Here is a 24,531-nt window from a genome sequence, read left to right on the forward strand (position 1 = left end):
AACTTTCCTCAGATTCACCCTGTTAAAATCCCCAACAACGATGAAAGCAGAGTCAGGATGAGCAATTTCTAATCCATTTATGGGGCTGTACAGTTCGTCCAATGCTTTAGTTTTGTCCACGTGAGGCGGGATGTAAACAACTGTGAGAATGATTGAATTAAACTCCCGCGGGAGGTAGAAGGGGCGCCCTTTAACCCTCTGGAGTCGATTAACGCGTATACGCGTTTTGGGGTATTTTCTCCTGATAACCCCGAAAAGAACTTAAATTACACTTTCAGTTTTGATCGTACAGATAGTGCAATACATCAATCGAATCTGTAAAGGGTCTACTTTTTTTTGTATACAGACATAATAACAACAAAACTTTGTGCACTTATAAACATAAAGATAACAAACAAGGAGTGCTGTCTGCAGCCTTTGTCTGCGCTGATCTCCAGATACAAATGCGTCATTAAAATGAAACTGTAACTCAGTGAATACTCAACGAAGAGACATGAGAGAGATATCTATAGAAAGCCTGACATGTCTACTTTTAAACTAAACAAGTGGCTGCCGAAAACAAATATTCTGTGATAAAGTAATCCATATGAAAACAACGCGATGTCCGTTTTTCACGTCTCCCTTCATTATCTTCTAATGCGACCCCACGCCCCCGACCGCCGAGCGCGCTTTTTTTTTTGAGATTCAAATGTTTCACTGAAGCGCGCAGCTTTTTGAATACGCCCACACAACAGAAGACAACGCAGCGAGACTGTTCTTCAAGTTTTTATTTTATTTTTACTGTTTGCTTTCGCGATGAGAGGAATAAGACATAATTCACCCAAAAAAGATGTGATGTGGTTGAGGATTTGAGATTTGGATTTCCTCAAGAAAAAAGAATGAAGCACTTTATTCAGCAGAGTTCATAAACATGAGTAGGTTTCTTTTTATTTATTATATACTTGTACTAATTTTCACATAACGTGTAAACATTTTACTAGTTAGACTTTTTCCAAAGACTTTTTCCAAACTATAATTCCTGACTATTATGTATAATCAAGTGAAATATTATGAAGTTTCAATAACAATATACACTACTATACCATTCAAAAGCTTGATGTAAATAATATAAATGTAACAATAAATGTAACTGTAACAAATGTAACAATCATTGCTGTTCTTTCAATTTTATCCCCCCTAAAAAAAACCTAAAAAAAAATATCTCAGCTCTTTTCAACATAAATAATAATAATAATTGTGTTGAGTGTGAGTTTGTTGTTTTTTGTTTTTAATGTTTGTTAGTTTTTGTTAATGTAAGTTTTCTTGTGTTGAGTATAAATTTCTTGGTTGTTGCGTGCGTTTATTGTCTTTGCAAAAAAATTCAGTTTGAAAGTCAGCTTTGATTTTTCCTAATAAACTGTTTAAACTGCACTCACAAGTGAATATATAAATTATGTTGTGGGATAATTAAATATATTCTAAATAAACTACAAACATAAAATTATATAGATTTATTTTGTCCTCACATTCTTTCTTATAACTCATCCCTCTCAGTGACACAGCTGACTGAATGGCTCATTATGCAGCTCATTATGCAGGCCTTTGTCTTCTCAGGTGTGAATTCATGATAGTTGACGCCTACTCGCATATGACTTTTACCAACAAAAAGTGTCTTAGAAAATTTAAATCAATATATTGTTTTCTGTAAGTGAGTAAACAAGATGATTTTCACATCATTTAGAAAAAAAAAAATTCTAGGCTACAAGCTCCAGTTCTCAAAATTCCTGGGAACCAATTTTCTGTATGTGTTTTATTGCCTTTTTCAAGTGATTTAACATTTTTAGTTTTTCACTAACCACGCATAACATTTTTTTTTCCAAAAAAACACAATCATGTACATACATGCTGCTCACATATTATTATAGCCTGTTTTTGTGCTGATTACAGTGAGATTAGACTTTAGCCATTAAGATTTTATAGAATAAGAACTGTAAAAGAAAAGCACAGCAATGTCAGCTGGGGCATGACAAAACTTCTCCAGGCCCCCAAAAATACCCTTAGACTCCAGAGGGTTAAATCTCTGGAGTCTTAACCCTCTGGAGTCCGTTTTGAGTCATTTTCTCCTGATAACCCCGAAAAGAACTTAAATTACACTTTCAGTTTTGATCGTACAGATAAGAGCAATACATCAATCGAATCTGTAAAGTAAAGGGTCTACTTTTATTTGTATCCACACATAATAACAACAAAAGTTTGTGCATTTATAAAAATAAAGAAAACAAAATAAGGTGCACTGTCTGCAGCCATGGTCTGCGGTGATCTTCATTCGGAAAACAGGCGTCATTAAAATGACCTGTAACTTAGTGAATACTCAACGAAGAGACATGAGACAGATATCTATAGAAAGCTTGACATGTCTATGCAAGTGCTACCAAAAACAAATATTCTGTGATAAAGTAATCCATATGAAAACAACGCGATGTCCGTCTTTCACGTCTCCCTTCATTATATCTAATGCGACCACGCCCACGCGCCGAGCAAGCTATTGAGATTATAATCTTGAAGCTCGCGCAGGCTTTTTTTTTTTAAGATCAGAATCAGAATCAGAAAGAGCTTTATTGCTGATTTATTTATACTGACTCCCAGCTTTTAAATGGTGTAGTGTATATTGTTACACTTGGAGTAAGACTGGAGTAATGATGCTGAAAATTTTGCTTTGATCACAGGAATAAATTACATTTTAAAATATATTCAAATAGAAAGCAGTTATTTTAAAAAGTAAAAATATTTCACAATATTACTGCTTTAGCAAATGCAACTTTCTGTATTTTGGATCAAATAAATGCAGGCTCATGTGTCATGTTGAAACATATAAATGAACGTCACATACCTGGCATTTCCAAAATGTATATTGTTTATGTGCTCTGAAGGACATACTTTTTTGAAGAGACGTTGAAGAGATGGGAGTGTGTGCTTTACTTGGTTTTAGCTGTGTTCCAGGTTCCTGAGTGGGCTGCTTATTTGCATTGGCTCGCTTTGCAACAGGTTATTATTTATCTGAAATAAAAAATAAGCATGCTGTTTACGCAAATAAATTGCATTTTTAACATTATTGTGATGGTCACTGATACTATTAGTAATTTATAGGAAAAAAAAAGAACACAATTACCACATAGCAGATTTATTGTCAGTGATATTTACAGCTTACTTGATACACTTGGTTTTTTTTTTTTTTTACCTCAGATGATTACAAACACCAATGACGGGGTATAACACATTAAAAATATTTACACCAGAGAAGATAGTGATGAACAGAAGCTTAGTTACATTCTTGAAAACACAAGCATATACAGTGTATAGTTAAACATATATGGCTATATTCGTGAACAGAGAATAGCCCATCACAGTAAAGTTTTGTCTAATCATTCTTACTGACATTAAGCTAGCAACATTATAACTCATACTACTTTTTTTTTTTTTTTTTTTTATGTTCTATAACATAGACAGCATTACGATATTGCAGTCTATGTTATAGAACATAACCCCCCCCCCCCCAAAAAAAAAAACAAACAAACAAAAAAAAAACATCCTGGCATCATGAAACATTGAGATGATGTAAATGAAAACTTTATAATGTTTCACCTGATTATACATTTAGTCAGGAATTATAGTCTGGAAAAAGTCTAACTAGTTAAAATGTGTACAAGTTATATGAAAACTAATACAAGTAGATTAATAATAAAAAGACTTACTCATGTTTATCTCTGCTGGGTCAAAGCCGCTTCGTTCTTCTTTCTGAGGTAATCCAAATCTTATTCCTCTCAGCGGTCTTATTGAGGTGAATTATGTCTTATTCCTCTCAGCGCAAAGCGAACAGTAACAATTAAAAAACGTGAAGTACAGTCTCGCTACTTTGTTTGCTCTGATGAGGGTGGTTACCCGCAGCGAGCTTCAAGTGGATGATTATAATCTCAATAGCGTGCTCGGCGCGGGGGCGTGGTCGCATTAGGTATAATAAAGGGAGACGTGAAAGACTGGACATCACGTTGTTTTCATGTGGATTACTTTATCACAGAATATTTGTTTTCAATAAAACTTCCTCAGTTTAAAAATAGACATGTCAAGCTTTCTATAGATATATCTCTCATGTCTCTGTGTTGAGTAGTTGCTGAGTTACAGTTCATTTTTAATGACGCATTTCTAAATGAAGATCACCGCAGACCAAGACTGCAGACAGCGCACTCTGTTTGTTTTCTTTATTTTATAAATGCACAAAGTTTTGTTGTAATCATGTGTGTAATCAAAAAAAGTAGAACCTTTACAGATTCGTTTGATGTATTGCTCTTATCAGTATGATCAAAACTGAAAGTGTAATTTAAGTTCTTTTCGGTCTTATCAGGAGAATTTGCCTCAAAATGCGTATCTGCAAAGTTTGCACAGAGCGCTCGTCAGTGACGCCATTGTAGCGGCACGCTATTATAGTAATAGTTTAAGATGGCTACCTCCAGGAAATGCCAAAATGGATGCAATTAATTTCATCCACCACACGGGGAGTACAGAAAATAATACATATAAACATGCAATCAACATGGAAAAACACAAAAAATAACATTATACAATAATATTAACACCTTTATGGCTCCTACACTATATTTTGCTAGCGCTTGAACACACTTTTACTGTTTATCACAACAAAGGGCTAAGCAAGTGCACGACATTGACAAGGTAGGCCTCGATCAGATAGAACCATGTTTTTTTGCAGTGAGAAGTGCCTTTTTAAAATTGTTTTTCTGTTGGCAGTGAGTGTTTTGCGTGCTGTTTATGTGCCCCAGGCACCCGCATTTTTGGAGGAGTGCTCTGAGTGCCTAAGCGGAAAAGCACCCAACATCATTCGCATTTTTTTTTTTCCATTGTCCAATTGAATGAACGGAGAGCAGGCCTTCCATTGTGGTGACAAAAGTTTACCATTGTTTAGAAAGTCCGGAGTCTGGAATGATGGAGGAGAAACTTTTGGTGTCTGTTGGGGGTTACACGGAGCTGTATTTTTTAAGGTTTCTGCTAATATGACAGTTTACTTAGCAGCAAAAACCAAAGATTGTAGAGCTCTCGCGCTATAATCCTTTGATTAGACTGACAGGACAGCTGATTTGGTGGTTGCCTAGCAACATAAAAAATGCAGCGCACTGTTTTTTTTTTTAAGTCACCAAGTTTTCAGACCTAAAAAACTTGTTCGGTGTGAATGGGGCCATATGCGTTAGAGTACGAGACCAAAACGCGACTTAAGCACATCTCAACACAATAAACAAAACAACGGGGTTTCCTAGCAACGACAAACTGCACTAAACACTAATGAAACAAGGAAATAAATACACCTACAATCTGCTTTTAACTTCCGCTGATTGACTTCTTCTCTCAGAGTATTACACTATCTTTTGCTAGCGCTTGAACGCACTTTACTGTTTATCGCTACAAAACAACCAGTGCATCTAGTGTTAACTTCCATCTAACGTCGCCATAACCAGCCAAAATCCATAACCTGTTATGACGTGAGTCAGTTTGAGAAACTCACAGATTTTTTGGAGCTCAGTCTGAGCTCTTACATAAGAGGAAGCTGTATCACTGGTGACATGTGTTTGCACACTCACCTCACAAATGCAAATTAAGCTGTGTAGACACATTTGCTTCTTCTGCATCATCTTTACTTAGTTTTGTGGTTCTCTGTCTAAATAGAGCAAAATGTTGTCATCACAACTTTTATGTTTTTACCTTTCCATACTGGACATGATCCCATCATACCATATATTTTTTTAAATGCCTTGTGGTATAATATTACAATAGTGGTTTTTATAGTATGTAAATACCAGTACATGAATATAAAAGTATAATATTGCACACTATTAACACAATATTGCCTCTGACTACAAAAAATAAAATAAAGAAATCTAAACTACTACTACTACTACTACTAATTATTATTATTATTATTATTATTATTATTATTATTTGAATTTAGTATTTTACCCCAAACTTTGTATAAGGATGATTCTGTACTACATTATGAAAGATATAACAGAATGAGTTGATATGCCATTTTGCTTTATGCAATATGTGTGTAAAATGGCCATATACAGGTTTTTCATACACAATGTATATATACACTGTATCTGTACACTTAAGCAAATGCATATGGTTTGTCCAATGTAATTGTGATGTCAATGTCAAATAAAATAATAATAAAAAATAGATAAACTGTATCTAATTTGTATATTTATGTGTTTTTAGGGCAACATGTAATAAAAAAGTGTAATAATATTTGTATTGATTGGAAAGATTTTCATAATAATATTTAATATTTCATAGGAATATTGATGGTTAATTTTCTTTCCCTATTCACTTGTGTCTCCCAAAATGCATAATAAACGTGCTTTAAGTCCTTGTGTCCTCTACAGTGGCCATGTATGAAATCGATGTCCTGTTTCGTAACAAAGAAATAGCATTATCAAGATTCTCGATTTGGGAGATGACACTGTGTTTAATACTAATCATTCAATAATATGGTACTGTGATGTGATACCATTAGAGTTCCACTGTACTCTACCACCAAAGTACTATTTTTTTTTTAATATGAAGTTTTAAATATGCTTTGAGTGAAGTCAGAATGATAGAAATTCTGTTAGATAATGAACAACTTTTGACTAACTAAGTGACAGACTGACAGATCGACCCTTAGAAACTCTGTTGACAGTGAAGGCTAGAAGATGGAGATTTCAGCTAGTGAACCCTAAAATAAGGTCTAAGTATTGATGTTGCGCCGTGCTCAGTGGTGCACCGCAGTCCAGTTATCACCCCTCCCTCAGGTGATGTGTAAAATCAGAGAAAGACCATTGACTGGGAAGTTCTTGTGATACCCCTACATTTAAAGGGTCCAGCCTACGAAGAAGACATGACTGTTACTCACTGGACCCAGGCAGCCATGCCAGGACTGACCTACTTCCAAATTAGAATAACAATACAGAAGGAAATGATGAATATTTCTTTGCATATATATCCATGTATTTATCAAGAATCCAGCACATGCTGGTGTTTCACACCTTTTTATATGGTAAAACCCTGTTAAATTGTACATGCATGGTGGATCAGTGGCTTGCATTACTTTGGTATGAGATGCATGTTAACCTATTTTAATTTGTGACAATCAAAATGTCAGTTGTGCTGCCCTGTTGATGATTCACATGCAATGCTGTCTCCATGCCATTTGACTGTACTTGTGTACTCTGAAATGTTATACAGTCATGGCCAAAAGTTTTGGCAGTGACATAAATTTTGTGTTTTGCAAAGTTTGATCCTTCAGTATTTGTAGATTATTTCCACATTTCTATGTTATACTGAAAAACAATGATAAGCATATCATACGTTTTAAAAACTTTTATTGACTGTATATATATATATATATATATATGTTATACTGAAAAACAATGATAAGCATATCATACGTATATATATATATATATATATATATATATATATGTATGACAAAACCATAAAAAATGTGTGTGTGTGTGTGTGTGTGTGTGTGTGTGTAATGAGTCAATATTTGCAGTATTGCCCTTGTTTCTTCATAATGTCTGCAATTCGCACTGGCATGCTTGATATTAGCTTCTGGGCCAAATCCTGACTGATGGCGATCAATTCTGGCCTTATTAGTTCTAAGAGTTGATCACAATTTGTGGGGTTCTGTTTGTCCAGTCGCCTTTTGAGGACTGACCACAGGTTTTCTATGGGATTGAAATCCAAGGAGTTTACTGGCCACGGATCCAAAATTTCAATGTATTGATCTTCGAGCCACTTCTGTATAACTCTTGCTTTGTGACATGGTGCTCCATCATGCTTGAAAATGCATGGATCATCACCAAATTGCTCATGGATCGTTGGGAGAAGTCACTCTTGCAGGATGTTTTTTATACCATTCTTTATTCCTGGCAGTGTTTTTGGGCAGAATTATGAGAGAGCCCACACCCTTGGTTGAAAAGCAACTTCATACATGGATTGTCTCGGGATGCTTCACTGTTTGCACGTCAGAGGACTCATGGAAGCATTCACCTTTTCTTCTCCAAACAATCAAATTTCCAGATGTCCCAAACAGTCAAAAGGGAGCTCCATCAGAGAAAATAACTTTGCACCAGTCTTCTGCTGTCCAATCCTTGTACTTCCTGCAGAATTTCACTCTGTCCTTGACGTTTTTCTTGGAGAGAAGTGGCTTTTTTGCTGCCCTTCTTGACACCAGGCTGTTGTCCAAAAGTCTTGACCTCACTGTGCATGCAGATGCTCTTACACCAACCTGCTGCCATTCCTGAGCAAGCTCTGCACTGGTGGTGACACGATTCTAGACATGTGCCAGTACTCGGTAATGTGATATATCACGGTAATGAATGGCAAGATATTGTTATCGTGGGACTTCCAAATATCGTAAATAATTATACATTTTAAAAATACTTTTCCCATCAACTAGTCAAAATGCACAACAACACTGTATGCTGCTTGAAAGAGGCGTGTGCGCTCTGATGTAAACAAGCACGCATGAGAAGCACATGGGAGAACCTGTGAGAGACCCGCTGAATGAAAACACATTCACTCTCTGACAGCAGATGGTGCTAAACTTCAGAAAATGCAGCCGTTACACTGGAAACCCCTTAAATAAAGCAGGCTGCACTACTTTCTAAAATGTATTTAAATAGATTTAAATATTGTTTAGATTTGTGGGTTTGCTATGTTGTACTTAAATATTTAGACTTAATAGGCTATTCATTTTCAAACTTTCAAACTTTTACATTTTAATCTGGACTACAACATGCCCTAGATATTGTTTGAATGTGTTTTTGATTCTTTATTGTTCGTTCACAGTTTACATTAGGGCTTCATTAGTTAACATAAGTTAATTCATTAGTTAACATAAACTGCCAATGAAAAACATTCTGAACATTCATTCATCTCAGGTATTCCAATATTTAATGACACATTGTTAAAATCGAAAGTTGCAACTGTTTTATTTAATGAGCTAACATGAACTAAGACTTGTTATTTTTTAACAAAGATTAATAACTTCTGTAGCAAATGTAGCTATTTGCTCATTGTGAATGTTAATTAACTAAGGTTAACTAATGTGGTCTTACTGTAAAGTGATAAATATTGGTTTTTTATAGGTTCCTTATCTGTGTAAAACATTTAGCTTTATATATTTTTTCTGTATTGCTTTATTGTATTTAAATATTCAGTTATTTTTGTTATAAGAAAAAAGTTATTAAACCTGTTATACTGTATTATGACCACTTTTTTAAAACTAAATTTCAATATTGTGATAATACCGATACCATGATAAAAGCATCAGCAATTAATCGCAACATGAAAAATTGATACCGGCATATCCCTACACGCTTTTGTAGCTGACTCCTTAGGAGGAGACGGTCCTGGCACTTACTGGACACTCTGGGACATCCTGTTATGACTAGTAAATTAATGTTAGCTGGTCATTTTGTGTCAGGATTTTTTTTTTTTTTTTTTGTGAAAAGTTTTTTTTTTGACCAATGAAGTTTTTAGCAATTATTTAATATGCATCTGATCACTCTTCACAATAATCTAGAAACGATGTGAATGAACACCACAACAGCTTAAGCAGCAAACTTTGTAAATCACAAAATTTATGTCACTGCCAAAACTTTTGGCTATGACTGTATAGTGAAAAGATAAGAGAAGAAAATGGCAAGGATAGACTTTATTTCATACATAATTATTATATAAATTAAATATTAAAGGTTATTTATTTTTCATTAAAGATTACAAAGATTTCTTAGGAATAATGTCCAATAAACCCAGGGACTAGAATCACATGAGATTTCAATGCAGCTTCCTAGACTGTAAAGTTAAATGCAGACGGTCCTTTTTCAAAAACAACTTTTTGTACTCAATCCCTGCAAAATCCAGCAATATCAGAGAGCAACTGACAAGAAATGGCTGATAGATTTTGTTGAGCTGCAATATCATAAATGAAAGTCAACCATACAAATACTCAAACCACGTCAAAAGTATTAAAAAGTCCATTGATGAATTGCTCTTTATAAACAAGTCAAAGATAAAAGCAGAACCTGGAATTATAGCCACTGAATTGCTCTTCTGCTACTCGCAGAAATAAAGATTTTTATTGTCCCTCTTTTAAACAAAAGGGAAATAATTAAATGAATCAAGGGCAAAGGTCCCAGGTGGAATACTAGTCACACCTCCTGATGTAAAAGACAAATGTTATAACCCCACACCCAATTTGGCAGGACATTACATCAAAATTTAATGGAGCTGTCAAGGCTATGCATAGCGCTGTGGCAGAGCTATGTTTGGATTTAATCCGGGGGCCTAGTCTCATTAGCCTCTCTCTCTTCCTTGTCCCAGCAAAGAACAGGAAGACTGGCTTCTGCAGGTCACATTTAATAGTTTTGGGCCCATCACACATCTTCATGCCTGGATTGCATGTCAGGAACATCTGTGTGTTCCCCTCACCTCACATTTGACTGGAGGATTAGAGCCAATAGAGACCCCGCAAATAATTGCTACGTGCGATAATGGGCCGAGTGATCTAAGTCACTTTAGCATAGTCATTTCCACTATGGCAAACAATCATGCTCTCTGACAGCTAAAAGAGCACAGTTCACTGTTCTTGGCCATTTTCTGAAATGCAAGCACAATCTCTCTTTTGGTTGATGGACCATAATTACTTGTCAAATTTCTAAAGCCCCATACACACCCTGGCATATATAAACCTCAATCAACTTCCCCGGTGATGTTTTTTGGTTAAACTTTTTATTTATTTATTATTTATTATAGTGGTATCTGTACCACTTTTTCTGTGTTCTAGTCAGAAAATGAAATAAAAGTTTCTTAAAGGATGTTCCTAGTCACAAAAACTGTGATTCATAAGTGTATATTATTCCAAACATGTCTGGTGTCATATTTTATGAAAAAGCACATAAAAACCAGCACAAAAGTATCACCAATATTTTTTCTAGAATTTCCCTTTTTCTATGATTGCTAGATTATGAAAGTAGTATAACTTACTAATGGTATTTTCCTCTGACTTTAAAGTAATAGATGCAACCAGTCAAAAATGCCCAGTTTGGTTAGTAATGACTAAGATGCTGTCAGGTATTGACTGTCCATCTGTTTTTTCCACCTGGTTTTTTATCTGTGCCCAGCTACAAATGCAAAAAGATATTCATACTGTAAGTTCTCTGGATGGAAAAGAAAAGTTGTTGTAGAACTGCAGATGGTGTAAATTTTTTGTGTATTTGGTTGCACTACTATCTTATCAATTTTAAGGCAAAAAGCCCATTAAACAGTTAACAATAACACAACATCAACAATACAAACAGTAATAATAATAATAATATTAATAATAATAATATAGGGGTTAATATCAATATAAAATGCTGTTTGCAATCAATTTTACATCTGTAATATGAATAGGATATTCAATGAGGAAAAATATTTTAAATATGCCAAGGCTTACAAAATGTACTAGTAACAACCACAGTGTACACTGTACTAGAAGAAGCCGGTCTCCCTCTTCCTATACCGCCTAGGTTGTAAAAATGTTACCTATTTCCATAGTAACTAAGAGTGTACCCTGTACTAGAAGAAGACCAGTCTCCTTCTTCCTATACCACCTAGGTTGTAAAATGGTTACCTATTTACATAGTAACTAAGTTTTAAAGTGAAGAACAGCCTTAACATGCACTCAGTGTTATGTGTAATCAACAAAAGTGGTCTGTAAGACAAGACTCTACCTTCACAGTTACGGTCCATGCAGCTGCAGGAAAAAATAAAAGCGAAGTGATAATATGGGTGGGGCACTGAAACACGGACATTGCTGGAGGTGGTACTATGCGGGCAGCTTGCTCTTGTCTGTATTGCTCTGGTCTCCTGGAAGAAATGAAAATTAGTTTCCATGTTGACAATCTTCTTGTCTTGGCAATAGAATTCTCTTACACAGAGGGACTCTGCTGCTATGTACCCGCTCTGTATGCCGGTCTCAGTGGCATTCATATTACATATTACTGAGAGTCATCTTAATAAATCAACATCTCATGAAAAGAATCAGAAATGCAAGAGTTTGACATGCAGTTGTCTCTGAGCAGAATAATGATTTGCCATGATAATGTGTCAGCTGCAATGAATTTGACTGTCGGAGCTGTCAAGATTCCACACACTTGCTGAAAAAATTTAAAATGCTGATTACATTTGAGAGTTGCTGTTTTTAACAGCCACACTGTTAACCACTGACTTGTCATTAGGACTTATATATAAAATATATCTCAATATTTTGTATGCTGTTAAAATCCTGAAAAATCCAAAATGTTTCCACGCTTTTTACTAAATGAAGACAAGGCAGGAGGATATTTAATCATGTTCATTTATTTTCACCAGTATAATAATACATAGTTTAAAACAGCAATGTTTAGTTGCATATATTTTTAATGAAATATTGAACATTGAATATGTTTCCCTGTTTAATACTTTAAAGCTGGGTTGTATCTGCTTGTAAAAGTGCCCCTTGCTGACACTGGTATAAAAGATAGTCTCACCTTAAACCCATACCATTGTTTGAGCCATTGTTGAGAATGAGCAGATTGCTGAAATTAGAAATTAACGACTGCACATTTTCATTTTTAATAGCTTTTTCTATTGTAAAAATTAGTCTCATCAGTATCAGTTTGGCTCATCAGCTGTATCATTTAAACCAATTGTACATTTTTTTCATTTATTTAATTTTTGATTCTTAATTATTAAAACACTATACTTAATAGCTCATTACCTAGCAGGGTCAATGATACTATTAAAGTCACATCATATCCCACAGATTATCTTATCCAGAGCATTGGTACATGCATTTTGTGTTGTTGTTGTTGTTGTTGCCATCATTGGTGCATGCTTTCAGTGTTCTATCATTTGCTTTCATTAATTTTTCACAAAAATTCCCCTCATAAAATGACGTGGAACTTCACTGGTTTTAATTCTCTGTTACAATAAAACATTTTTTTTTTTTCTGGGTTATCGTAATGCTTTAAATTGACACTGATGATCTGATATAATAAGATGCTCTGTCAACAGCAGTTTGTGAACAGCAAGGTGTGCAGAGATTGAGCAACTAGCATTTAGGGCTTGGTCTGTTGTTGACATCTCTTCTCTGTTGACACCACTTCTCATTTGTCACGGTCATGCTTTAGCTACTATCAAGACAGCAAAATTTGCTTGTAAGCACTTGCTGAGTTTATGTTTTATAATGAGGACCCAAGAGCCCTCTTTTATGGAATGTTGGGAACTGTTGCAGTCCAACGTCTCCCGGCATCAAGCCTCAGAAACTTCTGCACTGTTGATTGTTCCTCTCAAGAGAGTGTGTGCTGAGTATGTGGCTGCTCAATGTGCAATTCCTTGGATTAACTCCAGGATTATAATTAACACAGCCTCAGAATCACCTGTGGTAGGGCCACCTGGGTCAGATGAATCTGGATATACATCTCTGTGCATGCATGTATTTTGTTCCATATGTGTGGACTCAAAGGTAGTCGCCTTTGCTGTTTATTAAATCAGTACATATTACAGGACTATTATGTATTGCTTAATGTATTTTATAAAGCATCATGGGACCCAGACAATTTTTGACATCATAATTTCTTTATCAATCTGTTTGCACAAGTGATGCATGACATGGTCTTATACATTCCAGAACAAATATTAATGCTAATTCGTTTGCTTTCCCAGTGTTAACAGTGTGCTGTTATTAATTAATACCACATTAAACTGTCTTAATTTGATGAATGCTTTTTTAGTGTAGATAGTAAGTCAGTGTCAGTCCTTGCTGATTCGTGGCCAGCTTGTGATCAGCATCTCTGTTAGACTCAGGAGGAAGGTAGGTTTATAATGTAGGAAGTATATGACTTACTTTTTCTCTGTAATTCTAAAAATATATTGTTACCTACAGTATGGCATCTCCGTTTACCTGACCACATTTAATTTTTACAATGTATTAATAGATAAAAGTAGACTATTTCTTAGCTTTGGACATAGACTGTCTCATTAACACATCTTTGATGTACAAAAGCAACCGGTTTATTCACAAAATTGTAAATGTCATGGCTTTGTCAGAATCTAAGACATACCAATTAACAATGTCAAGCTGAAGTATATATCCTGAAATTTATAAATGTTAAATAACATGACTAATTGTTAATAAAGTGATGATTATTGTTATTATTATTATTATCTGCCCCTTTTAAAATTGGCCCGATCATCAGTTGATTTTAAACTATTTGGCAATGCCTGATAGTGCAGATAATTGCTTTTTTTGCCCCGATACAGTGGTACATCCCTAATTTCATTGTACTGGCTGTTACAATAATGAATATAATTACCAGAATTTGAATAATAGAGAAATTAATTCAGGTGTCACCCCATTCATTGGAATACATTCTGTCATCATTTGGAGCTGGCTCTCAGCCATGTGCCAATGACTTCAAAATGCAGATAAATGTACCAGACTTTTATTAATGAAGTGTCACTTCATCCCTGAAAGTTGTTGCACATGTTGCTCATGGAAGTGACAATCAAACGTCTGAAAAAAAAAAAAACCTAAAATAAAGGAAAAAACGAAAGTCAAGATGGCACACTGAGATTTCCCATAAAGCAATTTAGTGCTTTTGTTCACAGTCTCAGTAAAAAGGAAAAGAATCAACAGCTTTCAATTTTCCTGGAAAAAATCCTCTGATATTGTTCAACCTACAGTTTGTGTATAAATATAACAAAATAAAGATATTCATCAAATAAGTTAAAAGAGAAATTACACATGAAATTTATTGGAACATACACATGCAACTTGTGGCATTTTAAATTATGGCTAGATATATGTCAGAAAGGTTCTTTGAAGTAATCTATGATGTATGTGACCTTATTAGTGGCCCTGGAGAGAATCTCCATGGACATTGTCTCTGCTCACAGAACATTGCATAAGTGCAAATAAGTGCAAACATAGCCCACTTTCTTCGCTGGCTTTTTTTTTTTTTTACCGGGGCTATAACTCCATAAACTGCACACAACTTCGCGATCGCCTCAGAGTCAGTCCCCTTAAATTTCATATGAAAACGGCAGCAGACCGGTCTCCTCCCCGTCTTTCAGCGCGCTCTTCAATCCGCAGACCGCAGCGGAGCAGCGCGAGTGGACTCAAACAGAAACAGAGGACACACCACAGCTGTTTCCTCCAGCGAAACTCTAGCCCTTAAACACATAGCCTATGAAGGCATATTTTAATTAATACTTATTTAAAATACTTAATGTTTATTATACTTTACTTATAAATACATACTGTGCAAAAGTCTTAGGCACCTTAGTATTTCACCCAAAGAATGGTGTTTTCAGACAGTTATTTATCTTTTGCTGTAGTGTGTCTGTTTGCTGTAGAGACATTTAGTTTGTCTCAGTTTATCTTTTCTTCATGTAATCACAGACAGATTCGATGATGGTGAGATCAGATCTCTGGTGTGGAGCACTGGCTGTCGTCAGACTGCTTGTGCATTCAATCGATCTCACTAGATTATTATTAAAATTAATGGCAAAATTAACACACAATTGTTTGGAAATGTAAAACTGATATTTCCTACTGACACACTACAGCAAAAGATATAAATAACTGGCTTAAAACCCTTTTTCGGGGTGAAAATACTAATGTGCCTAAGACTTTTGCACAGTACTGTACTTTACAAATGACATTGTTGCTACTGTATAAAGAATGACCATACAGTCATTCACAGAACTAATTAAAGACAGTGACAGACAGCACTCATTATAACTAAATATCAGAGTGATTGACAGAGATACAGTAGAAACATTATGTGTGGTTTTGTATTAAATAATGACCCAGATCGTGAAATACATTTATTAGCCTTCGAGTAAGTGAAGCACAACTTGGGAAATGAGAGCATCCAAGGAGTGTGTGAAAGCTATGGATTTATTTTTTAAAAAAAATTAATGTTCTTTAATGTTATCCATAGTTTTTTGTGGTCTTTTTTTTTTTTATTTTTAAGTATCGGTTCAGGCAGCGTTTAGGCCACCCCGGCACCGTTTTAGAAGTATCGATATGGCACAGGTATCGTAAAAAACCCAATCGATACCAAACCCTAGTCTTTCTGGTCAACGTGGTCAGAAGGCTGGTTTTAGAGGGGTTTTGACCACTTCCTTAGCTGGTCAGGCTGGGAGACCATAACAACCAACTAAAACCAGCTTGACCAAGCTGGGAGACCAGCTTAAACCAGCTAAATTTAGGCTGGTTTTAGAAGTTTTTTTTTTTTTTTTTTCAGCCAGGATAGAATAATCGTTATTAATAATCGTGATTATTATTTTAGTCAGAATAATCATGATTATCAGTTTAAACCATTACCGTGCAGCCCTACTTTAAAACCCTTTTTTTGGGGTTGGAAATACTAATGTGCTAAGACTTTTGCAGCCCATACCAAGCAATCGAAATATATTCCTATTCTATATTCACATGAAATCAAATTTGACACTGTTTGCTTACTGATGTAATGATGCACATTAAAAAAAAAATAGTGGGTGTATCGTGATAAAACAATAAAACAAAAAAGAAATTGGTATAATCAATAAGACTCTATTAACACATAGAAGACCAACTGGATAAAAATAAAAAAATTAAAACTAAGTATCCTTAACAAAAAAAAACACTTCCCTTGAACTGTTAGTTTGCTATGAGCGCTAAAAACTAAACCCACCTTGAAAAAACTCCCGTTATTTGAATGATTCAATTTCAGTTAGAAATATTTCACAATACTGAAGAAAAGTAGGTAGCAACTTTTGGTTCACGCTGACTTTAATGTAAAATAAGATGATGATGATGATGATGATTATTATTAAGGCAACGCTAGTCTCAACCTCAGACGTCACGCCCACGGACCGCTGGTTAAATGTCTGATGCACAAGGGATACAAAAGTGGAAACATTTCAGGAGTGTCCTAAGTCATCATCGGATGTGGTTGAATTCCTTACAGGATTTTGACGTGTTCTTTGTTCCTTAATGTTAACAAGAGAACCGTGGCGCCAAACCTCCTCACAACAGAAGAAAGCCCCTGTGTTTACAACTGTGACGATGAGCGCTTATTAGAATAAACTAACGCTGGATTTTCATCAAGTATGTGAAAATATTTAAAGTTTGCGGCATGAGAATCTTTTAAAATATGTCAGAGAGTTTTACACACCGGTTCTGTTTTTATTGTGGCTACATTTCCATGCCTCGAAAATGTGCTGCATGAACGAAACCAAACTGTGGATTGGTTGTTTGGCATGTTCAGTCAAATGGCTTCATGGGCGGACATTGGCCAATGAAAGCTGCCATGAATTCCAGACCTTCAGTCTTAAAGTCTGGCTACGTGAGACTAAGGCAGCGCAAGATGGTAGTTAAACCATGCCATTTTTTCTAAGACAGGGAAAACAATGATATCTCATTCTGTTGTTGCCCCTATAGCTTTGAAGCTGTTAGAAACCAGAAAATTGCAAAAAAAAAGAATGACAGATGTGTGATAAATTCTGTTTTTTCTTTATTGTGTTGTTGAGTGCCGATATGATTGTGCACCCACCGAGCCTTTCTGAGTGCAATGAACTGGAGTCAAACCAAGTGCCTCCTGACTTTGCTGCAGAGTTCAAGGATGGAACTCGCACCACGGTTCATTGTGTACATAATGAGCCTCCTTTCAGTGGGTGTCAAGCACTCTGTTAACTGTGCAATAGATCCTCAGTTTCCAGAATGCTTAAAAGCCACAGACGTTAAGGCTTGATCGATTTAGGTCTGAAGGAGATATGGGGGAAACTGTCTGCATCTCCAAACCCCTTGAAAACAGGTTTCCATGAACTGTGTTATTTATAAAAAAAATACAATGCATTCTAAAGTTTGCCATGAGTCATCCAATCCAGAGAGAGAATTTTACTGGTGATAAATGCGGAAAAATGCGGAAGAGCTCTTACTTTTAATTTACTGATACATTCTGAAAAAGTAAAACAACAAGTGCATGTATTCTTTCACTCTATAATGCTGAATATATGAAAAAGATATCTTTTTGCTGAGCTACACTGGAATGTAAAACACTCTAGATAGAGTGTAGTGTAGTCGACCTAAAAGAATGCAACAGTGGCCTACTGGGAATAAAAATCACATATCATTTTTCCATAGGGAAACTTATTTTAACATATAAACACATAATAATGTATAAAGCTTTGAAGATGGTCCTACCTTGAGCTTTGAGCTTGGTGATCAAAATGATAAATAGTAAAGCATAATTTCAACACTTACCGATAACCCACTGACCACCAACCATGAAAAACGAGGCAAGCAGTGACCAATCACTTCCATTAAGCATTGTGAATAAAAGAATACCCCCTTTAATTACACTACTAAACTACTACTACTACTAATAACTATATAAATGAGCTGTATTTTTAGTAGTTTTTTTGGTTTTTAAATCTACTGATTTTTTTTTTTTTTTTTTTTAAGCCCTAATAGGGGAAAAAGTCTTCCAGATCCAAGGCTGCTGAAAAAAGTGAATGGTGCCGTGTCTGTATTGTGAAGTCCCCCATTTAAAAATATTATAGATTTATAGATTGTTGCTATAATAATTCCCTGAGAGCAGGGTTCAGTTTGAAAGCCTGTATTTTCTTTCTTTTCCTTTCTTCTTTTTCTTTCTTTCCTTTTCTTTCTTCTTTCTTCTATCTTTGTTCTTCTTTCTTTCTTTCTTTCTTTCTTTCTTTCTCTCTCTCTCTCTCTTTAATGGTGGCTTCTTGTGGCAGTCTTACAGATATGGCGCTTGAAATGTGAGCTGTAGAACCTATGACATAAGTCATAATGTTCCATTTGCTGTATCTGTCAGAGCTTATTCATCACTGCAACTGATGATCAGGCTGCTTCAGGGTAATTCTACAGGCACTAAAATGATGCTGGAAAAAGCATTATATGCCCAGAGAGGACCCGTTTGTTGATTGATATTAAATGTGAATATTTAGGAGAATTTTTGCAGTCACTCTCACATAACTGTCTAAACCATGACTGAAAATCACCCCAAATTCCAAAATAAATAATATAAATAAAATACACACTGCTCAAAAACAATTAATAGAACACTTTGAAAAAACACATAGATATCAATTGGGGAAAAATATAATGCGCTATATATCGATATAGAGTGATATGGACTCTGTAATGGTTAAGAATGCAAAGACAACCCCCCGAAAATCAAAGTGAAAAAAAAAAACGAATCTTGCAGCAGGCTATTCCATTTTGCTGAAATTTCATTGGCAGCAAACTCAGAATGGTACTTCAGTTAGTTGTATGGCCCCCATATGGCGTTAAATGGGGGCAGGCTCTGACAACATCGGTGGCATGATCCTAATGAGATGATGGATGGGTTTTCTGGACCAGGATCATCACTGAGCTCCTGGACAGTGTGAGGTGCAACCTTGGTGGTGTTGGTATTGGGTTTGGTGGACTGAAAAATAATGTCCCAGAGGTTTTATATTGGATTTAGGTCAGGCGAGCGTTGGGGGCCATTAGTGGTATCACTTTCTCATCCTGCAGGAATTGCCTCCATACTCTCGCCACAACACAGGGAAGCCGGAAGGCCGGACATTGTCTGGGTGTCGGGGCACCAGAGGGGACCCCAGGACCCCACACTGCAAACCAGTGTATAGGTCTGACAATGGGTCCAAGGATTTTCATCCCAATACCTAATGGCAGTCAGGGTGCCATTGTCTAGCCTGTAGAGGTCTGTGCGTCCCTCCATGGTTATCCCTCCCCAGACCATCACTGACTCACCATCAAACCAGTCATGCTGAACTATGTTACAGGCAGCGTAATGTTCTCCATGGCTTCTCCAGACCCTTTCATGTCTGTCACATGTGCCAGTGACGGGCCTGCCAATTCTAGTGTTCATTGGCAAATGCCAATCAAGCTCCACAGTGCTGGCAGTGAACACAGGGACCACTAGAGGGATCATCGGGTCGGGCCCTCAGGGCCACCCTCATGAAGTTCTGTTTCTGATTGTTTGGTCAGAGACATTCACACCAGTGGTCTGCTGAAGGTCTATTTGTAGTTGGCTAGGCAGTGATCATTTCCTGTTCCTTCTCCTTGTACAAAGGAGCAGATAACCAGTCCTGTTGATGGGTTAAGGACCTTTCTATGGCCCTTGCCCAGCTCTCCTAGGTAGAGTAAACTGGCTCCTGGAATTTCCTCCATGCTCCTTGCGACTGTGCTGGGAGGAGACACATCAAAAACTTAATAACTTTCTATAAAGATAACTATTACAATATGCCAAGAAACTTAAATATACGTTAAGCATATTAGAATAATGTATCACCCTTATATATTAATTAATATAAATATATATTCATTACAAACTATATATATATATCTAGTGTAATGTACTGTTTGGAATATTGTGTTTCAAATGCCCGTGACAGCAGGTGGAAAAATAGCATTTGCTAAAATCTGGTACAAAAACATCTTTTTCGTAAGAGTAATGTATGTTGTACCATTGTCCATGAAAAATAAAATCTATGTAAATAGAGATACACACAAACACAAACACTAACACAAACATATATTAACTGAACAAAACCTATTAAATGCAACCCTTTTGTTTTTGCCACCATTTTTCATGCGCGGAACTTCACAGGGTCTAAGACTTTTTTTATATGTACCACAAAAAGGCCTCCCCTATTTCTCTCAAAATATTGTTCACAAATGTTATGTCTCTAAATCTGTGTTAGTGAGCACTTCTCCTTTGCTGAGATAATCCATCCACACACACATGTGGCGCATATCAAGATGTCACCTGGACATGGCCAAGAGGGCCTCGGCAAGCAAGGGCACCACCACCATTCATTGTAGTCACCTGTCTATTTAAAACCAGCTCAGTCCGGGGCCTTAAACTAAAGGTGGGTTGTACCACAGTGCGATTTGGTGGTCGGGAAAGATAAGATCGTATATGTCATTTTGCACAACGTCATGGAGTGGAGTTTATCTGAAAATCACGACGCGTGGACGAGAGGGTGATCTACGGACATTGATTGTACAAACCTGACAATTTCTGAAGCCATCGCACAAAGTTTGATCGGCGGCGTTCGACTTGAAACGCAGCGCTGCAAAGACTGATCACTGTATGATCATCAAAGTACAGCGAGAGCGATAAGAGAGCACACGGGATCCAATGCATCTTGAATCACTCTCGCGGTACTTTTGATGTCATACAGTGAATCATTCTGTGCAAAGTCGAACGCACCTAATATAAATGCTCTCCCTCTCTCCTAACTGCATCTAAAATATTGATACAAGCCGTGACCTGTTTCCCTACACATACAGGTTCTTTTTCAGCAACAGGAAACCGGGACGTCTGGTCACCTAGTGTGTGTGTTGTGTGTGTTCTTGTATATGGTTTAGGGGGGGACCACAGATGTCTATAGATGAAATGGGTATTACAACGTAAACATGGTTTTATGAGGTCACTTCCTGTGCCCTCGTAAACAAAAATGGGCGTTTAAAAAAATACTAAACGGTGTTTTAATGAAATTTTTAACATGCATTTTTCCGTGATGGATAGAGGTAGTGGTTAGTGTATGGGGATAGAATATACAGTTTGTTCACAGTATAGAAAACCGTTTACGTTCCTAAACTCATATTTTATTTTTTTTGTGTGGGTGTGTGTGTGTGGTGAGAGAGAGAGAGAGAATTAAAAAGCACATCCCCGGTACATGCTGCTAGAAACATCATACAGCGCGCGCTGTTTCTGCCAGAGTTCAACGAGTGTATTCTCTTGGTCAATAGTCCACATTCGCTGTGGAACTGCACGTCTTCGTCTTGTCTTATTCTGTGGTTTTCCTAGTTCGTGATTGGTTCAACTTCAGATAGATCAAAACAAATCGGGCTCGTTCAACTGCCACGTCACGAATTTACCAAACCGATAGCTTCACAAAACTTTTAAGACAATGTGTTAAAAATGATCGGGAGGGTCGGGCTCAGCTCTTAATTCCTCGCACATGATACGAGCCGCAACCATACACGATTTCCTCATGATTGAAGAAAACTTGTATGCGAAACTCGTACAACAGCAAAAAATCACACCCTGCCACAATATATACACTGAAACAAAATTTCACAATGCAACACTTTTTGTTTTTGCCCCCATTTTCCCATGAGCTGAACTCAAAGATCTAAGACTTTTTCATATGTACACAAAAGGCCTATTTCTCTCAAATATTGTTCACAAATCTAAAATCTGTGTGTTAGTGAGCACTTTTCCTTACTATCGTTCTTACCAAGAAAAATTTTAAAAAAATCCATCCACCTCACAGGTGTGGCATATCAAGATGCTGATTAGACAGCATAATTATTGCACAGGTCTGCCTTAGGCGGGCCACAATAAACAGGCCACTCTCAAAATGTGCAGCTTTTTTATCACAGACAAGCACAGTTGCAAAGTTTCGAGGGAGCGTGCAATTGGCATGCTGACCTGCCGGGAATGTCCTCCAGAGCTGTTGCCCTTGAATTGAATGTTCATTTATCTGCCATAAGCCATCTCCAAAAGGCATTTCAGAGAATTTGGCAGTACATCCAACCAGCCGTGCTCGTGGCTGGTGCCCGGGTTGGTCACCCACTGCTTTCTTGGAATGGAGTAGAGAGAGTAGTCGTCTGCTGCTGTCTCATGGAGAGGCTCTCCTCTATTCGTCGGTGAGCACGCTGCTTTATGTGCCGGCGGATGGAACGAAGCCCCCGGGGCGGCCGATCAACCCTGGATTGCCTGTGAGGCAGGTGCGGCCTCTTGAGTTTACATGGCAAACGCTGATGTTGGACTCGGGATGCCTCGTCCCACTCCCCAACCCCAGCGATGTCCTGGGCCTGGCTGAATAATATGGTGTTAGTAAGGGGAGACACAAGGGGTGGGGTTGGTGATTTGACCCCCGACCAGACCTGTAAAAGCTGCAAACATCAGGGGGGGACGAGGCCGTATCCGTGTTATGGAGTTGGCCACTTCAAGCCCAATTGCTGCACTAGGAAGTGGAAGTCATGGAGCACAAGGAACCACTGCATCACCCGTGTTTGTGTCTTCGGGCCGGCCAATCCACTGGAGGGGTGCGTGGTTCGTAACGATGAGTGAATTTACGGCCCAGATGTAATTAGCCAGCGCCAGGATGCTAACCCACGTTGGATTGCACGATCTTTTCCTTCTCCAAGGTGGGCGTTGATTTCTTCTCGGCCTGGGGAAAAAATTTTTCCCAGGCCCCTTTTTTTTTTCCTGCTGATAAAATGACCTGATTGATCATCACCTTCCTGAAACCTGGGAGAGGACTGCTCCCAAGTCCTGTTGTCGGAGGCATCCGTTGGCAAGCAGGAAGGTACAGCTGAACGTCCGGGGCTTGGTCGAACCAGCTCACGAGGTTGAGTGGCTGGTCTTCACATTCTGGAAGGAATCCGCCTGCTTTCGGTGTCCCAGACACTTCTCTGCTGCCCCTTCCCCCCCCCCCTGGTAAGGTCTGGGTCGGGGTGGGTGGGGGGGCGCTAGGATGAGAAAGTGTAGGATGAAAAACAATGATAGTACCCCACAAACCCCAAGAAGGCTCATATCTGGAAAAAACTTTTTGTTTTCCCCCCCCCGGGGGGGGGTTTTGCTGGGTTTCGTGAGAGAAACCACAGCGAACCCGCATCAAACTTTTTTTCCCCTGGGGCGTGATTGAGGCCCCGTCCGAGCTGGGAAGCCCCGGTACTTTTGCTCATCAGGACAGACCCAGGCGACATTTGCGAGGGTTGGGGGTTCGGCCAGCCCTGTGTAGTTCCAGCAGCACCCTCCACAGATGTCCATGGTGGTCTTCCCAACGCTCGAAGTGGATTTACCATGTCCATACAGGTAATGCTGTCGGCGGAGGACTGGTTGGGCCACAGCAAGATGTCCATCATGCGCGGGGTAAGTGGCCCGTAACCCCGTGCATCCTGAAGGGAAGGGTCCGGTATTGTCCACTGGCGGTGCTGAAGGCTGTTTTGGGTTTGACAGTTTTGGAGATGGGCACCTACTTTAATGATTCATCAGTGCTTATCTATCAGTGTCTGCACTAGTTGATATATCCTTTCGTGTCCACAAGCAACTAACATAGTAAACACTTTTTTTATTTATTTTCAGTTCAGGCGTAAAGCAGCCCTGTTAGAACAGGAGTGATTTCATCATCCAGCTCCAGTTCAGGTCTCATTCAAATAGTGTCTTTACAACTGAGTTAAATAGTATTGCTGAATATGAAGTGTCCCCAACCAAAACAAGCCAAAGGCACTAGTTGCAGGGAAACTTCTCCTGCCCAAAAGCACATCAGGCTTCCTGCAAACAGAGAAATAACCAGGTCGGTCACCTATAAGATGTGAGTTTTTAATGCATTCTGTTCCAATAAGGAATCTTCTGAATGTCTGAATGGTAGAAGAGT

Source organism: Cyprinus carpio, chromosome B13, assembly GCF_018340385.1.
Source record: "Cyprinus carpio isolate SPL01 chromosome B13, ASM1834038v1, whole genome shotgun sequence".
In the NCBI taxonomy this organism is placed as follows: Eukaryota; Metazoa; Chordata; class Actinopteri; order Cypriniformes; family Cyprinidae; genus Cyprinus; species Cyprinus carpio.